This window comes from Eretmochelys imbricata, chromosome 2 (assembly GCF_965152235.1).
Source record: "Eretmochelys imbricata isolate rEreImb1 chromosome 2, rEreImb1.hap1, whole genome shotgun sequence".
NCBI classification, from domain to species: Eukaryota; Metazoa; Chordata; order Testudines; family Cheloniidae; genus Eretmochelys; species Eretmochelys imbricata.
Window position 1 is genome coordinate 246,344,184 of NC_135573.1, and position 17,197 is coordinate 246,361,380.

The 17,197-nt window shown below is 41.0% G+C and overlaps 1 protein-coding gene across 1 annotated transcript in view; it reads left to right on the forward strand.

Annotated features, from left to right (window-relative positions):
• The window catches only part of ADARB2 (adenosine deaminase RNA specific B2 (inactive)), a 425,682-nt gene that overhangs the window by 343,244 nt on the left and 65,241 nt on the right, over window positions 1–17,197 (forward strand). The gene's annotated exons all lie outside the window — the stretch shown is intronic.

Consider the following 17,197-nt stretch of genomic DNA (forward strand, 5'->3'; position numbering starts at 1 on the left):
TTCCATAGGAAATTCTGACATTTCAAAATTTGTTTGCATCCCGAATCTTGATGAAAAGTTGAAATCTTGAAATATTTAGCAAAATGGAAATTCCAAAATATTTTGATTCAAAAACATCAAAATGACTTTGTGAAAGGTTTCATTTCCATAATGCTGAAATATTGTAATGTAATGTGCATGAAACAATAAACTCAAAGCAAAATGTTTCAACACTATTAGAACAAAATGTTTTGACATTATCAGAGTAAAATATGGCAACATTATTGGTATGAAACAAGAAAATTGAAAGAAATCATTTTGAAACTGTCAAATTTGTTGAAATCAGCACATTCCCATGAAATATTTTGATTTTGACAAAATGATATTTTCAAATGGAAAACTGTTTTGTGGAGAAAAAAAAATCAACCATCTCTAGTGATAATAAAATCCACAGAGAATTGCAGAAAATAAAGATAGAAAAGACCTGAAGTCAGTTAATCTACCCTTTTTCCCTCCAGGATCTTCTGAAATAAATTGTTATGTTTATTCATTAGTAAAAAAGAAAAGGAGTCCTTGTGGCACCTTAGAGACTAACAAATTTATTTGAGCATAAGCTTTCATGAGCTACAGCTCACTTCATCGGATGCTTATGCTCAAATGAATTTGCGAGTCTCTAAGGTGCCACAATACTCCTTTTCTTTTTGCGAATACAGACTAACACGGCTGCTACTCTGAAACTTATTCATTAGTGTAGCACAGTATTAATGTGATGGCCTTATTCTCACCAGTTTTACACTGGTTTAACAAAATGGTTTGTCCAACTCACTTTTACTTCAACTCAGAAAACTAGAAAGACAACCACGACAGAACTGTATCAAATACAGACTGTCAACTCAGAATATATAAGTTTAGTACTTGATGAGCAGTTTTTCAGGAGGAGGCAGATGGTATCAAATGCATATTCAAGACAGGGTGGCTAAATTATCTGGAACAAATTCACATTATGCTGTAGACTAGCATTGTGCAAAACATTATCTAGAGATGGCCAGGTTCACTAATCTTTCTGTGACCCTGGGATTCATCGTTTGACAAATTACATGCACATGCTGTCTGGCCCAACGTCCCGCAGCCTTGTTGAGTTCTTCTGGAGTGGGTATGGGCTAATCATAGAATCACAGAATATCAGGGTTGGAAGGGACCTTAAGAGGTCATCTAGTCCAACTCTCTGCTCAAAGCAGGACCTAATTCCCAACTAAATCATCCCAGCCAGGGCTTTGTCAAGCCTGACCTTAAAAACCTTAAAAACCTCTAAGGAAGGAGATTCCACCACCTCCCTAGCTTCACCACCCTCCTCATGAAAAAGTTTTTCCTAATATCCAACCTAAACCTCCTCCACTGCATCTTGAGACCATTACTCCTCGTTCTATCATCTGGTACCACTGAGAACAGTCTAGATCCATCCTCTTTGGAACCCCTTTCAAATAGTTGAAAGCAGCTATCAAATGCCCCCTTATTCTTCTCTTCCGCAGACTAAATAATCCCAGTTCCCTCAGCCTCTCCTCATAAATCATGTGCTCCAGTCCCCTAATCATTTTTGTTGCCCTCCGCTGGACTCTTTCCAATTTTTCCACATCCTTCTTGTAGTGTGGGGCCCCAAACTGGACACAGTACTCCAAATGAGGCCTCACCAATGTCAAATAGAGGGGAATAAACTTCCCTCGATCTGCTGGCAATGCCCCTACTTATACAGCTCAAAATGCCGTTAGCCTTCTTGGCACCTGTCACTTTCATCCTTACTGTCCAACCCTTACTACATATCTGGGCCACACAAAAATTGCTGTGATGGCAATAAAATGTCATCCTTATCCCTTGAGTATTTTGACATTTTTTTGGTCTTGTCCTATATCTTTGTGCTAGAGCTGTGCAATCCACCACCTGCACATTGCTCTGTGCTGGGAGGGAAGGGCAAAGGGGAATGTAGATGGCACCTTTGCCAAAGAGCAACAGGGCTTGTTCCTCTCCGCCCTTCTCCCTGTACCTCCACAGTCATCATGCTTTCACAATTATAGGGCAGAGGAAGAATGAGGCTACATTTTCAACACTAGTGTTAGTTTATTTGGAGTGTAAAATGATATTCGTATTCTAGAGGCAAGTGTAAAACAATGCTAAATTGAATGTTTCATTCAAGACGTAAAATGGGAGGGTAATGCCAAACTGGCCCAATGGGGGAACTGTTCATTGGGTCTCCCCTCTGCCAAGCCAGCAGCACCGCTCTGGGAAGTATGAGAGCAAGGGAGGCAGGAAAGCAACCCAGGAAGAAGAAAAGAGAGAAGGCGACTCAAGACCATCTGCAGCCCTAAGCAATACTTCAGCGTGCCACGCCCCCTAGAACAGGGGGACTCGCCCTCCGGGTATGTGTGTGTGCACCTCACCAACCTGGGGCATCGGGCTGCAGCACCACTGAGGTTTGGCTCAGCCACCCCTGCTGCCCTAGGCAGAACCTATACAGCTGCCTAGTTTGCCTATAGATAGAGCATCCCCTGCAGGAGATGAATGAGCACTCCAACATGAGGAACTTTTCCAAACATCAGTCCAAAGGGGGTTCATGGCAAATCAAGGTTTGGAAGAAAGAAGATCCATTTCTTTTCAGAAGGTGATAGTTTAATTAAGGGGGAAAGGGAAGTCACTGTTAAGTGATGCTTTCTGGTTTATTGCAATCAAGTTATCGTAGAATATCAGGGTTGGAAGGGACCTCAGGAGGTCATCTAGTCCAACAACCCCCTGCTCAAAGCAGGACCAATCCCCAATTTTTGCCCCAGATCCCTAAAAGGCCCCCTCAAGGATTGAACTCACAACCCTGGGTTTAGCAGGCCAATGCTCAAACCACTGAGCTATCCCTCCCTCCCAATGATTGGTTTCTCATGGGAGTGCTTCTATGCATTTATATTCCTCCTTTCTATTTAGGGCATACCTGTGGTATGCCGTAAATAGAATGCCTCCTGTTTGCACCATAAGGGTGGTGTGCCTCTTTCCGTGCGGTCTGTACATTTCTGCTTCTTAGGCATAATTTGCCGATTATGAAGAGCAAACAATTGTTATATTTTTGTGTCCTGCAGAAGGGACAAGAGAAGAGAGCCTTGTGGTTTTGTAACATTTGCTATAAGACAACATCAGAGAACATTCACACTGTTATTCAACCATAGATAGTTTTCTTTTGTGGACATTAACAAATACATGTGCGGGTGATGGCCACCCACTTAGCTTATAGACCAGGGAGTGAACCAGGAACATTCAGAGCTAAAAGCATAGGCTGCTACAGCTTGAGTTAAAGAGACACGGCTTTGTAGTTGTGAGCTGCTACAACTCGTATCCTCTGTGGATTAGCACAGAGCAGAATCTGAACCACACACTCTCCGGGGGTTACACATACACTTGCTCAGTACCTAAAAGTACTGGACATGATAAAGAGTACCTGTCACTTGCTCCATGGATGATCTGTTATTGCTAAATTTTTTCTAATTATTGCTAATTTTTTCTTTCATGAAAAAAAAATCTTAGGCCTTGTCTACACTACAGTGAAAAGTCAACCTAAGCTACACAATTTGAGTTACGTGAATAGCGTTAACTAAAGTTGACGTAGCTTAGATCTACTTACCGCGGGGTCCACACTATGCGATGTCAACGGGAGACACTCTCTCATTGACCCCCCTTACTCTTCTCGATCCGGTGGAGTACAGGAGTCGACAGGAAAGTGAGCTGTGGTCGATTTAGCAGGTCTTCATTAGACCTGCTAAATCAACTGCTGATGCATTGATCACTGCTCGTTGATCCCCTGGTAAATGTAGACAAGCCCTCAGAATCGATACAAACAAAATGAAACTGGTATTTAAACACTATTTTCCCATTGTGTTTGATAAACCTTAACAGTTTAAATACATGTAGAAACTTTTTTGTCATCTTTCCTGCTAAAAATGAAGCATTAAGAAAGTTCAGTGCTCTTCACAGTGGGGGACATTCATGGAAAAATGTTATAAGTTGATTTCTCAATTCAATTTTGTGTGTGTGTGAGAAAGAGAAAGCGAGAGAGAGAGGCTGACAATCACTTTGATCTTAAAAGCAAACTAGGAGGTCTTTTCAGTTATCTATATGAAATAAAGATGAACTGGCCAAAAGAGCCCTAAACAGCAATTTCATGCTTCGATGAAAGATGGGACATTATCATCTGTTATCTCATGGAATTGATCTTAATAATTGCTAAGGAGAATAACAGAAAAAAAGGGGAAGTCTGCAATATGTCTCCATGGATCTTTCCAGTCATATTAAGATAAAAAAAAACCTGACCTCTAACTACAATCAAGAATATTGATGGGCAATTAATTTCTAATCCATACTTTAAACAGGGAAGACGGAAACTAGTAAAATACAGCAGCAGATTTGTAACATTTACATTATAAATATGCAGGATACCAAAGCTGATTCGTGTCAAATACTGGCATCATCAAAACCGGGTAGGCCATCTACAAACCTGTCCCATGAACAATATCCCAGAAGAGTATTAGATACTGGGTAAATTTTTCAAAAGCCCTAAGTTACTTAGGCTTCTCCATCCCATTTTCAAGAACTGATTTAGGCACTTAAGAACCTGCATACCATTGATTTTCAATGAGAATGGGGAGTTAGGCATCAAACCTGTTTAGGTGCTTTGAAAATCCCACTAGGCTCCTATCTACATCTTTGGGCACCTAAATATCTTTTAAAAAATCTGTCCCTATGTCAGTTAGGTGCTTTTGAAAATTTTACCAACTCTTTAGAAATGCTTAAACTCTGTGGTGTTGGGGCTCTCTAGATATACTTAGACAGCTAGGAATAGATTAGATTAGAAGTCATGTACCTAGCCTTGTTTTTTAAAAATCTGTTTTTCTTTGTATATGAGCCTTATCCTGTTCATCTGCAGCTTAATGGTAAGTACTCCAAACTCTGTAACTGAGTGATTGAATCCCACAGATCTGAATTTCACAATTCCAGTTTATAGTGGGCTGAACAGGAACCCCAGACCCAAACACTAGATTGGGTTTTGAAATCTGGGCTCAAATGAGATCAGAATTGGCAGTTGATACAGTCAATAACAGTGTGAAAGAGAAGATGTATATCAAGTAACATTTTAGCTTTATGGTCTTGCTTAGGAAATGTGAAATGTAGCATACCCCAGAGCTTTATTTTCAGAAGTGTAAGAAAAGGCTTCAGCTAGGCAGAAGGATCAGCACCTAAGCTGAAGAAACCTTTGTGATGAAACTCCAGCTCATGCGAAACTTACTTGAATTCAGATTTTCTTAACTCCAGAACTCGTTGAAAAATTGATTCAGGTTTGTTAACCTGGGCCCTATTTTCAGCAACCATAGCCCAGGGTTTCAATGTGAAAGAAGGGGAAACTTGGCAGTCTTGACCAAGTTGCATTTTGAATTTATTCGAACCTGAAGCCACACGAACTCAAGATTTAAAAAGCTAGGGGGAAAAAAAAGACCTTGTCTACACGTAAAAGTCCCCAGTGCATATGCAGTTATATCAGTATAATGGTGCTAATGTCAGTACAGTTTATTCCCATACATAAAGGGAAATAAACTGTACTGGTAAAAGGCACTTTTACTTCAATAAAACTGTGTCCATACTAGGGGGTGTACTGGTATAACTATATAATTAAAAAAATCATACCCCTTACCAAAATAATTATATAACTACAAAAACTGTGTGTAGATCCGGCCACAGTTTTGCATCACTCTAGTTAGCTAATATTGTTGATCATTTGTCAGAACAGGCATAGTAAAAAAAAATTACAAATAAACCCTCTGGTGCTGGGACTAAATGTGTAAACCCATGACCAGATCTAAACTTCAAACTGTAATCAAAGTGGTCACATTTGGGAAAGTTTAGGTCCCCATCCAAACACTGCACCTCAGGCCCATCTCTGAAAACAGTGACATTCAGGTGCAAATAGAAACAAATAAAGGACAAAGGTTGCTTTTAATATTCAAAAACTTAAGAAAATGATAAATATATTTGAAAACAAAATATTTGAAAATCCGTTCCGCTTTTGCTGAACAGCGAACTTGAGTTAAGGATTCTGTTTTCCCTACTGCAGTTAAGAATGATGATCTTACCACACATAAAGAAGTGTAAGAATGTAGCTTTGTTTACTGCTTAGGTGTCAGTGATGCTACCTTCTGTAGGAGAAACACAGATTTCTGAACTCAGGTATAGGCAGGGAAAAATGCTTCATTTCACCTTTAAAGTAAAATGGGGACTTCGCTGTAAGTCCCTGCATGGTTTTATCCCTGAGGAGGAAAATTGTGTTCAGAGTCTCAAAAGTGTAGGAGGGCACAAGAACAGGAGGACTTGTGGCACCTTAGAGACTAACAAATTTATCAGAGCATAAGCTTTCATGGGCTACTTCATCGGATGCATAGAATGGAACATATAGTAAGAATAAATATATATACATACAGATAAGTTGGAAGTTGCCATACAAGCTGTGAGAGGCTATGCCTATGTTAATATTGACTCCGTCAGTATTAACTTAGGCAAAGAATCCTATGAATTTGGTGAGGGGATCAAGTGTGCAGACCACCTATTTCTGCTCTAGTCTGCCTGATCCCCTGTAGATTTTCAACACCATAGAGGGGCAGGAAAAGGGAGAATGGTGCTACAGAGGTAGTATTGTCTCTTTCCATGCTCCCCAGGAGCAAATCCACTTGGATTTCATCCTTTCCATCCACAGAAGGGAGGAATTAAATGGACCATAGAAATTAGAACGGAAAAGACTGCTAAGTCATCCAGTCTATTCCCCTGCAAGAGCAAGATTGTTTCCTATAGTACATTCCTGAATACTTTTTCCAGTCTAGATTGAAATGACTCAATTAGCAGTGCGGCTCTCAATACTATCCCTGGGAGACCATTCCCATGTAATAGAGCTCATTGTTAATAATTCTCTCCCATTATTCAGCCTGCCATTTACTTTCCATGATTTGATCCCATTGCTCTTAGTTATAACTCTTTGTGTCACCCTAAAAATATCCCCCATTCAGTTTGCACCCTTCAAATACATGCAGACGTGTATCCTATTCCCTTAGTTGTCAATTAGCAATGCTATACATATTTAATTATTTTAACCTCTTCTGAGTTAGTCTCCTCCACAGCCTCTTAATCAGTTTTGTTCCTGTTTTCTGATCTACCTCAAGTTTGTCAACATCCCTGTCTGGCCAATTCTCTGTCTTATAGTGCTGTATGACCCAAGACCTAGCTTCTTCTTGTTAAGAATGACACTTGCTGAAATGAAATGCATAGAGTCAGGTAGAAAATGTACCTGAAGGTCTGTTCTTTTTCAGACATCCATGGATCTGAGCCAGCAGGTCAGAATGGGCTTAGTTCATAAAAGGATTTTGCTTTAAAATGAATTGGATTTGAAGAGCTCATTTCACAAAGAAATGTCTTGGTAGCAAGGGCTGTTCAACATGTCTTAGCAATATCAGTTCTCATACACTGAGAAGCCGGCTGTTGTTACTGCCACGATGGGATCCGAGTTCAGGACAGAGAAGAGTGAATCCTTGTTCCATCTCTGACAGGGGTTGAGCATGTCTTTGAGATGGCCCCCTCCAGCAAGCTGATAAAGTCCAGCTCTGCACAGCAAAGGAGGAGTTACCTGGGCACATGACCTGAGCATGGAAAGAAGGGAGAATAAGCCAGGGAGAACATGTGAGGATCCCATATTTCTACTGTTCCCACCCGCAGTAGAAATATGATGTAATATTCACTTTCAGATAACTCACACCAGGAAGAGATCAGGAGAAGAAATCACTACGCAACCACAGCATTTCAAATATCACTGATGTTCACTAGCCATTGTGGGGCCACATCTACTTTACTTTGTGCACCCAAAAATGCCATTGAACTCATTGTTGACCATTTTTTCCCTGACGTTCAGCCACCCTTTGTTCAGATTCATCCAGTAACTCCTTGAGGCACTCTTAACATTCCTGTTCCTCCTTTGGCCTCGTCCGCACTAGGGATTAGTTCTAAAACATCCCATCATTGCTGCCACTGGTTCAGCTCCACCAATGGCAGCAATCTCAGGAGCGTTAACTTAGACCCCCCCATGGGGTCACTAGGATTAGATCACATGATCATTAGAACCACAGCAGCTGGTGTCACTGTTACTACCACTGGTGGAGTTGAAATAGTGATAGCAAAGGTGGGGATAAAGAGAAAAAGGGTAGCATAGACACAGTCTTTGGGTGTACCCCTTCCAGATAGCTGCAGACAGTTATGCTTTCCTATCTGACTGATTGTATCTACCCGTTGTCCCTTGTCTTACACATAGATTGTAAGCTCTTTGGGGGGCTGTTTTTTTTTGTTCTCTGTAGCTCCTAGATGCTACCACAATACAAATAAAATAATAATAAATAAACAATTAATATGCAATAAGAGTATGGGGTTTGCAAAGTGTGGTCTACCTAGCTTATGTCTGTTACGATTGTTTTTCTCTATAGACAGAGAAAAGTTCCCCTTCTCTGCTGCAGAAGCAGCTGCCATTTTGTGTTCAGATCCCACCTGCTACATAGGAGATACACGGACAGACCCCAGCCTTTCAATCTGCTTTCTGTGGGTAGAGCCCTCTGTCTGTGCAGAGCCTCCATGACTTCAGTGGGACTCTGAGAAGGCACACGTCTTGCCGATGTGGTTCAGATTGCAGGATCAGGGTCCTGGTGTGCTGTCCCATGGAGGACATACAGCACTTTTGTCCTTTCTTGTCTTGATGTTCTCTTATTATAAAGTTAAGGTCATTCGACTGATAATATATGGTTGCTATGGAACAACATAATGCAAAGGGATGCAGGATTTGTCGGATGCTACATCAGTAGCTTCAAAAAAATTTCATTTCCTATAAACAAGACAGAAATGGAACCCTCATCCTCTTCTACAGTGGATAGAGAATGAAAAATAAATCAGTGTGTGATCACAGCTCTATTAAGCTGTTTCAGAAATGATTCCAAATACATTTAACAAAAGAGAATCCTTTTGATTGATTTGTTAAAAAAAGCAAAGAAAGAACACAAAATTATTGCTTATCAGCAAGAGAAGCAGCACCATTTAAAATAACATGAAATTGTACCCAATGAATTATTCACGAGGGCTGACTTTACACTATCATTATTCCTGGCTTTGCTTTTTCGTGAATAGTAGTTTGTGTCAGTTGTCTCCAACCTAATAAAAGAGGTGGATTTTTTTCTTAATTAATCAAGCCTGATTTATCTGATTTTTTTTAAAATTCACGACGAACAAGTTCCTAATACGATCTTTACAGTGTCATATTGAAAAGGAAGATAGATTTCTTTCTTGCTAGTAAGTCCTAAAATGTGCAGTGAAGTGCATGCTTACGCAGTAACCTTTCTTATGGGTGCAAAATATTAGGCATCCAGATAGTGAGCTCAATTCAGAATTGGTATTATAGATGCAACTCAGTTGACCTCAGTCTGAATTTAGTCAATTGAATATTACACAGATCACTGACAAGCAGGCACTGCCTTTCTCTAATACATACAGTGGCTCTAACTCAGATTTCGAATAGTGCAGATTTGATAGGCTGCAACTACCTTGATTGCAAGATCTGTTGACTGTTGCACCCAATTACACCTTGTGATTTTGAGTTTTCTTTTTAAGTTTTGTTTTCTGGGCCCCAAATGTAGATATCCCATATGTGACAACAGTGCACCAGACCTTCAGCAGACATAAATCAGGATAGCACGACTGAAGTCATCCGAGCTATGCTGATTTAGACTAGCCGAGGACCTGGCTCATTGCTTTTACTGGTGGGGTTGTCCCTGGCAGCTGTGTATAGACATACCTGACATTTCTTGTAGTAATTTTTTTAAAGCATAACTCATAAACTATGCTACCTGTAGACTCTTGAGTTGTCAATCAGTTTCCCACATCTGGCTCATACTCTGACCAAACCTTTGCATCTCTCCTTCTTTACTGTCTCCACCTACTCTGTTGACATCTTACTGTAACATTTCTATTGCTGTAACTACGGTGTGTTGTGAGATATGTGTAAGGAAGCAGTGTGGCCAACTCTCACGATTTTATCACAAGTCTCATAGTATTTGATGTTTTACACATTGGCCCAGTTCCTGAAGTCCTAGGATCTCAGCCTTCATTTTTTTTAAAGTAAATTTCTAGCCCTGATGGTTTCTGGGAAAGGCTGGAAATCATGAAGCCTAGAGGCTCAAACACCAGAAGGTCAAATAAAAAGATCCCAGATTTATTATTATTTTAAAAATCTCATGATTTTTAAGCCAGTCTCACGATGTTTGGATTCTGGCTCATGATTTTTGAACACTTGGGATTGACAATACAGAGCACAGCACACTATAAAACCTGCAGACATTCTCCTTTATAATGAGATACCATCCCTTCTCCCAAGCTGAACAGAAGACAGCCAGGTCAGTATTTGGGTGAGAGAGCTCTAAAGAACACCAAGGTGCTGAAAGAAGTTATGTTAGTAATTCAGGGAGTGGCATTCTGTACTGTCCTAAATCCCCTAGATATTGATGTTGGATTAATGGTAGTACTGCACTGTCATGGAATCATAGAAATGTAGAGCTGGAAGGGACCTCGAGAAGTCGTCAAGTCCAGCCCCCTGCACTGTGGCAGAACCAAGTAAACCTAGATCATTCCTAACAGGTGTTTGTCCAACTTGTTTTTAAAAGCTTCCAATGATGGGGACTCTACAACCTCCCCTAAACGTCTTTTCCAGATCTTATAATTCAAAAGTTTTTCCTAATATCTAACCTAAATCTCCCTTGCTGCAGATTAAGCCTGTTATTTTTTGTCCTACCTTCAGTGGACATGGAGAACATTTGATACAGTCCTCTTTATAACAGCCCTTAACATATTGGAAGACTTATCAGGTCTCCACCTCAGTCTTTTTTCTCAAGACTAAACAATGCCCAGTTTTTTTAACCTTTCCTCATAGGTCAGGTTTGCTAAAGCTTGATCATTTTTGTTGGTCTCCTCTGGACTTTTTCCAGTTTGTCCACATCTTTCCGAAATTGTGGTGCCCAGAATTGGACACAGCTCTCCAGTTGGGGCCTTGACACTGCCAAGTAGAGCAGATCAATTACCTCCCATGTCTTACATCCAACACTCCTGTTAATACTTCCCAGAATCATATTAGCCTTTATTGCAGCTGCATCACACAGTTTACTCATGTTCAGTTTGTGGTCAACTATAACTAGAGCCCTACCAAATTAGCGGACATGAAAAACGTGTCACAGACCATGAAATCTGGACTCCCCTGTGAAATAACATAAGAAAATAAGAATGGCCATACTGGGTCAACCAAAGGTCTATCTAGCCCAGTATCCTGAGGGACTGAACAGAACAGGTAATCAAGTGATCCATCCCCTGTCGCTCATTCCCTGCTTCTGGCAAACAGAGGCTAGGGACACCATCCCTGCCCATCCTGGCTAATAGCCATTGATGGATCTATCCTCCATGAATTTATCTAATTCTTTTTTAACCCTGTTATAGTCTTGGCCTTCACAACATCCTCTGGCAAGGAGTTCCACAGGTTTACTGTGCTTTGTGTGAAAAAATACTTCCTTTTGTTTGTTTTAAACATGCTGCCTATTAATTTCATTTGGTGGCCCCTAGTTCTTGTATTATGAGAAGGAGTAAATAACACTTCCTTATTTACTTTCTCCACACCAGTCATGATTTTATAGACTTCTCTCATATCCCCTCTTATCATCTCTTTTCCAAACTCAAAAATCCCGGTTTTATTAATCTCACCTCAGACGGCAGCCGTTCCATACCCCTAATAATTTTTGTTGCCCTTTTCTGAACCTTTTCCAATTCCACTATATCTTTTTTTGAGAGGGGACGACCACATCTCTACGCAGTATTCAAGATGTGGGTGTACCATGGATGTATATAGAGGGCAATATGATATTTTCTGTCTTATTATCTATCCCTTTCTTAATGATTCCCAACATTCTGTTCGCTTTTTTGACTGCCAATGCACATTGAGTGAATGTTTTCAGAGAACTATCCACAATGATGCCAAGATTTCTTTCTTGAGTGGTAACAGCTAAATTAGACCCCATCATTTTATATTTATAGTTGGGATTATTCACTATAATCTGGTCTTTTGTGTACTTTTACCATATCCTACACAGCGTTTCTCAGACTGGGGCTCCTGACCCAAAAAGGCATGGTAAGCCTATTGTAGGGGAGTTGTGGTATTGCTACCCTTACTTATGCACGGCCTTCAGCGCGGGGCGGCCAGACAGCAGTGGCTACTAGCCAGGCACCCAGCTCTGAAGGCAGCGCCCTTGCTGGCGGTGGCGCTGCCTTCAAATACGGGTGTCTGACCAGCAGCCGCCACTCTCCATTCTGCATTCAGAGTTAGGTGGCTGGAGAGTAACATCTGCTGGCTGGGAGCCCAGCTCTGAAGGCAGCACTGCCAGCAGCAGCAGCAGCGCAGAAGTAAGGGTTGCATGGTATGAACACATCCACGAAATTTTCTATTTATGCTGTGAGTAACCCGTGAAACATGTATGATTTCTCTGTGATTTAAGTAAACCCCTAATTATAACCTCCGGATCCTTTTCAGCAGTACTACCACCTAGAGAAGTTATTGCCCATTTTGTAGTTGTACATTTGATTTTTCTTTCCTAAGTGAAGAACTTTGCACTTGTCTTTATTGAATTTCATCTTGTTGAATTCAGATCAACTATACAATTTGTCAAGGTTTTGAATTTTAAGCCTGTCCTCCAAAGTGCTTGCAACCCCTCCCAGCTTTATGTCATCTGCAAATTTTATGGGCATCCTCTCTATTCTATTATCCAAGTCTTTAATGAAAATATTGAATAATACTGGACTCTGCGGGACCCCACGAGATATTCCTTCCAATTTGACAATAAACCATTCATAACTACTCTTTGAGTATGGTCTTTAAATCTATTGTGCACCCACTTTATCATAATTTAATCTAGACCGTATTTTCTGAGTCTGTTTATGAGAATATCATGTGGAACTGTGTCGAAAACCTTACTAAAATTAAGGTATATCACATTTACTGCCTCCCTCATCCACTGGGTCAGTAACCCTATCAAAGAAGGAAAAGAAGTTGGTTTGGTTTGGCATGATTTGTTCTTGACAAATCCATGCCAAGTATTCCTTATAACCCTATTATCCTCCGGGTGTTTATAAACTGATTGTTTAATAATTTTCTCCAGTATCTTTCCAGGTACTGAAGTTAGGCTGACTGGTCTATAATTCCTTGGGTCCTTCTTGTTCCTCTTTTCAAAAATAGGTACTATGTTTGCTCTTCTCCAGTCTTCTGTCCTCCAAGAGTTCTCAAAGATAATTGCTAAGGGCTCTGAGATTGCTTCAGCTAGTTTCTTAAGTACCCTATGATGAATTTCATCAGGCCCTGTCAACTTCAGTACATCTAACTTATCTAAATATTCTTTAACTTGTCCTTTCCCTATTTTGGCTTGCATTCCTTCCCTCTGGTTGTTAATATTAATTGTGTCAAGTATCTGGTTATCACTAACCTTTTTAGTGAAAACTGAAGCAATATAGGCATTAAGCACCTCAGCTTTTTTGATGTTATCAATTATTAGCACTCCTTCCCCTCTAAGTAGAGGACCCATACTTTCCTTTGGCTTTCTCTTGCTCCTAATGTATTTAAAGAATCTCTTCTTATTGACTTTTGTGTCCCTTACCAAGTGTAACTCATTTTGGGCCTTAGCCTTTTTGATTTTGTTCCTACATACTTGTCCTGTTCTTTTGTACTCCACCTTATCAATTTGACCATGTTTCCTTTTTCTAGTAGGATTCCTTTTTGATTTTCAAGTCATTAAGGAGTTCCTGATGGAGCCATATTGACCTCTTGCTATTCTTCCTATCTTACCTTTGCACCGGAATAGTTTGCAGTTGTGCCTTTAATATTGTCTCCTTGAGGAACTGCCAGCTCTCCTGAACTCCTTTTTCCCTTAGATTTTTCTTACCATGGAACCTTACCTGCCAGTTCTCTGAGTTTGTTAAAGTCTACTTTTTTGAAATCCATTATCCTTATTCTGCTGCTGTCATTGCTTTCTTTCCTTAGAATCATGAAATCTAACATTTCATGGTCACTGTCACCCAGATTGCCTTTCACCTTCAGATTCGCTACCAATTCCTCCCTGTTGGTCAGAATCAAGTGCAAAATGGCTGTCCCCCTGGTTACTTCCTCCACTTTCTACTTTCAACTTTCCAAAAATTTATCACCAATACATTCCAAGAACTTACTGGAAATTTTGTGTTTTGACATATTACTTTCCCAACAGATGCCTGGGTCTCGAAAGTTCCCCATTACTCCCAGGTCCTGTGTTTTGGATATTTCTGTTGTTTGTTTTAGAAATGCCTCATCCACCTCCTCTTCCTGATTTGGTGGTCTGTAGTAGACCTCCCACCATGGCATAACACAGAGACTTTACAGAGAGACTCTCAACAGGTCTGCCTCACACCTCCTTCTGGATCTCAGAACAAGTGTATATATCCTTCATGTATAATGCAACCCTTTTTCCCTTCCTGTCCTTTCTGAACAAGCTATAGACCTCTATACCACTGTTCCAGTCATGAGACTTATCCCACCAAGTCTCTGTGATGCCAATTAAATCACAATTTAGCTTATGTGCTAATACTTCCAATTCTCCTTGCATTTATGTATAGACATTTAAAATGTTGATCATATTTCTCCCCCCCCCCCCCGATTACCTTCTTGTTGCTCCTTTGACCCTATTGTCATTTTCCACATCTCCCCCAGCCCCATAACATCTAACCCGATATTAAAATCACTATTTTTATACTTACCTGTGGGTTTTTGTCATCTGCCCCCTGTGAACCTAGTTTAAAGCCCTCCTCACTAAGTTGGCAAGTTGGTGCATGAAGATGCTTTCCCCCTTCTTGGTCAGGTGGACCACATTTCTTCCTAGAGGACCTTCTTCCCAGTACAGCATCCAATGGTTGAAGAAGCCAAACGTCCTCCTCTTGCTGCCCTCTGTCTATTGAAGGACACAGAAAACTGAGGTCCAACACCCTTTGACTTAAGAATAGGTTTATTAACTGCAGTGTAATTACCCTATTCCACCTGGGGTAATTATTTTCTGGTTTCTAAACCCCCTCTGCAGTTTCAATAGGATACAATTATTATTCTTCACTTCCTAAACTTTTGTACAGTATAAAGAACACTGTTAAAGGATTGCTGAGCTCAACTTCAAAGAGGTAGCTGCATTTCAGTGGTGGTTAAAGAGACCCTGGTATATCCCTCACCAATCTCACAGGGGTGCTATGGGGCTTAATTTATTTTTATAAAAGCCACTGAGATCTTCAGATGGAAGGCACTATATAAGCAGAAAGTTGTATTACTTAATGGAGTATTTTTGTGTGAGAAAATTCACCCATTACAATTATAGTATATATATTTTGCATATGTATACACAATAAAGATCCTGTGGGGAAATCCATTTTTCTCTCCATGGATACAACCTGGTTTATTATAACTTCTAAGATTTCATCGATTCATATCAGGCTTTGGTAAAAAGCCCATGCCCTCGCTCAGTGTTTTTCTCTGAGGTGCTTGTTTCTGATTTTCTCATACACAGTAATACTTCCAGCATGGAACCTGTTTATCAAAGTGGGAAGAAAAGGGTGGAGAAACTTTTGTAATGCTGCCGTGCAGGCCCAAGCTGGTGGGCAGAGCACAGGAGAAAGGTGGGAAAATAAGAACAGGTTGAATAAAATCCTCAAATTAATATAATTTATCGATAAATTGGAGAGAATTCAGAGAAGGAAAAGACATGATTTTGGGGCTGGGGGAATTGATTTACAGCATGAGGGAAGATTAAAAGAACAGAGCCTGCATTTAGTGTATGTATCAATGATATAACACACACACTCTCTGCTTCAGAGAAATTCCCTTCATATCCTTGTAATGTAAGGTCTCACTTGAGAAGATATAAATTAGTCAATAGACTCCTGACCTCTTAGCATACAATATAACATAAAAATACCTAGTCTTTTATACTGTACTTGATACACAAAATAGCAAAATGCTTTACAGAGAAAATTAGTCATAAACCAGCCAGAAAAGAATTTTTTTAAGGTAGAATTGAAAAGGAAAACTCCCCTGACTAACCCAAGTAATTCAGGCAATTGATCCTGCCATCCTGGTACAGCATACAAGTATAACCCACTGGTGAGTATCGGTTATAGATCCCCTTCTGTGCCTGATCTGCTGACATGTGAGTCTGTTGCAGCCACAGCTGGAGAGAATTGGTCCTTTAGCGCAACCTATTGTAGCTCATGTTTGTAGCTCTGGAGATCCTCGCTTTCAGTCCCTGCTGTGTTGGCCAAAATAGCAGCCATCACATAAAGAATCTGCAAATCAGGACGTAATCCAGCTCTACTGGAATCAAGGGGAGTTTTCCCATCGACTTCAATGCGGGCTGTATCAAGTCCAAAGAGCTGGTGTCAGAACCCAGAGCCCTGCTACCCGAGTTGAACCTGACGGGACCCAACTAGAAATGTTGAGTCCAGGTCAGGTCGGGTGGGAAAACAAACAGACCCTCTCAGGCTTGGGTCAGGGGGCCGTCTCTCCGCCTGCCTGTGGATCAGCATATGCGCACACTGTCCGAAGTGTGCGTACCTGTCGAGGAGTAGCCGAGCCCCTCACTCCACAGTACATGCAGTGCATCATGGAGAGCTGGCCGGCAGGAGCAGGACCCGCAGCCACTGGCTCATGCAACTGCCACTGCACAAATCCCCAGCAGGAGGAGAGAGACGACCCCCAGGGCAGGAGACAGCGGCTCCTGTTCAGGGGTAAGAGTTGGGGTCATGTCATACTCAAACCCCCTGGGCTTGGGGTTGGTTGGCTGGCCTTCTGTCTGGGTTGGGCCTTTCAGGGAAACTGGGCCCGATCCCACGCCTAGGGATTCAACAGGAATTTTCACAGTGACTGCAAAGGATGGGAGCCCTTTCTGGTTAGAAATTCATTGAACCCACATAAGAGGTGGAATCCTGGCCTCACTAGAGTCAAAGGCAAAATTCCCATTGACACCATCAGGGCCAGGATCATGGCCTGAGCCTCCGAAGTTCTGACCACAGCATCCATTGAGGT